This window comes from Lampris incognitus, unplaced genomic scaffold (genome assembly GCF_029633865.1).
Source record: "Lampris incognitus isolate fLamInc1 unplaced genomic scaffold, fLamInc1.hap2 scaffold_102, whole genome shotgun sequence".
Lineage (NCBI taxonomy): Eukaryota > Metazoa > Chordata > Actinopteri > Lampriformes > Lampridae > Lampris > Lampris incognitus.
Genome location: NW_026611083.1, coordinates 342,501 through 345,000, shown reverse-complemented (window position 1 = coordinate 345,000; position 2,500 = coordinate 342,501).

The following is a 2,500-nucleotide window of genomic DNA, read 5'->3' as shown; positions in this document are numbered from 1 at the left end:
GTATCACGACGTGATTATTATTATTGTCATTACCAACGCTTATAGTAGCCCCTCCCAGTTAGTAACCCCTCCCTGTTGTGACGCCATTTCCTGTTAGAGGCCCAAAACGTATGTACGTGTTCATTTTTGTCTGCCCCTGTAATTTATTTTATCCATTCCTAATGTGGGTCCCAATTCCTGTGTATGCTACAGTAGGAGCTGATCTAAAGTTTCCTGAAATCTGTCCTGTTTATACGCGACTGCTATGTTTTATGTGTTTTTGTAAAAAAAAAAAAAAAAAAAAACCTGTATTGCGAGCTACGCGCTCTTTCCCGCTTTGGACATGTAGAAAGAGGCTACAGTAGGAGCTGATCTGAAGCTTCCAGAAACCTGCTCTGTTTATATGCGACAGAATACAGATCCCATGAAGGAGACAAGTTGTCCTGTCTTTCCTACACAACGCAATGAAAAAGTAGACCGGTCACACGACGACTTTGAGAAATTGTCTTCCGGGAAGCCCCGCGAGGTAAACACGGAGCTGCTCCACCCCTCCCCATACAGATGTTGGAGGGGGGGGGGGCGGGGGGCGGCAAGCCTCGCGAGGGGAGCCGTGGAAGAGCAACTGGGATAGACGGTCCGGCTGAGCACCGCCGAGCACGCTGTCGAGCTGTGCAACGGAGAGGACGACTACGCGGTAGAGCCCCTCCCACTCCGCACTCCGCTCGCCACTAAGAACATTAAATAAAGGACATCGATCCGCCAGACCGGAGGAACCGACCGCCCGAACGCCGGCAAAGCCGGCCGGCGGACACCCTCCGAAGGCGTGTTAAGTTGGCCCATCGATCAGGACACAAACACGCAACAAATCCAGTCCGGGGTGTGGTGTAAGCAGCCCTACTGTAACCAGCCCTGCCAGAGAAATCACCTAACCCTAACCCTAAACGTACGGCAGACGCGTCCCCTGGCTCTCACATTGACAACTGAGAGGCTTCTGAAAACCTGGCCACGCCCATCAGTAAAAACCACTACAGCAAGTGACGACATATGTACCTTCAAAGTGCTGTACTACAGGGTGCTGTTCAAAAGGTATCTATCCCGTTTACTCTCTATGCTTCATATATCATCATATTATTGAAAAGTGCAAGCCTTTAGGGACAACAGCAACTCAAGTCGCCAACGCTCTGTTGACTCAATAACTGCAGAGATCCAAACTTCTCCTGGCATTAACATCGGCACAAAAACTGTGCGCCGGGAGCTTCGTGGAATATGGGTTTCTATGGATTCAGAATGACATGTCAGAAAAGCTCCTGTAGGTGTAATGGTCAGTTATCTCAATACTTTTGGACATATATTGTGCGTGTGCGTGTGTCTGTGATACCTAACATAAACACCCCTGTATTACTAGAATTGATAGTTCACGCCACAAAAGTGAGGGGCAAACATAGAAAAGCGTGCAACCCAGCCACTGAGGATGCACAAGCCAGTGCATTCTTAGTGCAGGTCCCAAGCCAGGACAAAAGCGGAGGGTTACGTCAGGAAGGGCATCCGGCGTCAAATCTTTGCCAAATCAAATATGCGGATCATAAATAAGATTTCCATACCGGATCGGTCGAGGCCCGGGTTACCGACGACCGCCATCGGTACTGTTAACCAGCGGAGTGCCGGTGGAAACTAGGCTACTGTTGGGCGAAGGAAAAGGAGAGGGGGAAGGCATGTCCAGAGGCAGCTAGAGAGGAGGAAGGGTAGGCGTGTGGAGGTGAGAGTCAGTCGGAACTTTGAATGTTGGCACTATGGCTAGTAAAGGGAGAGAGCTGGCTGACGTGATGGAAAGAAGAAAGTTGACAAGAGACAAGGTGGAAGGGGAGTAAGGCCAGGAGTATCGCAGGTGGGTTCAAACTCTTCTACCATGGTGCGAATGGGAGGAGAAATGGGGTAGGGGTCATTCTGAAGGAAGAGTATGTCAAGAGCGTGCTGGAGGTGAACACAGTGTCAGACAGAGTGAGGATTATGAAGCTGGAAATCGAAGGTGTATTGCTGACGGTTATCAGCGCATATGCCCCGCAAGTCGGGTGTAAGATGGACGAAAAAGAAGAATTCTGGAGTTGAGTTGGACGACGTGGTGGAAAGGGGACCCAAGCAGGAGGGAGTGGTGATTGGAGCGGACTTCGATGGACACGTTGCTGAAGGGAACAGAGGTGATGAGGAGTTGATGGTAAGGTATGGAATCGAGGAGAGAAATGTGGAAGGACAGATGGTGTTCGATTTTGCGAAAAGGATGGAAATGGCTGAGGTGAATACATATTTCAAGAAGAGGGAGGAGCACAGGGTGACGACGTATACGAGTGGAGGAAAGTGCACACAGGTGGACTATATCTTGTGTAGAAGGCGCGATGTAAAAGGGATTGCATACTGCAAGGTGGTGACAGGGGAGAACGTAGCTAGGCAGCATCGGATGGTGGTCTGTAAGATGACTTTGGAGACCAACATGAGGAAGCGAGTGAAGACACAGCCGAAGATCAAA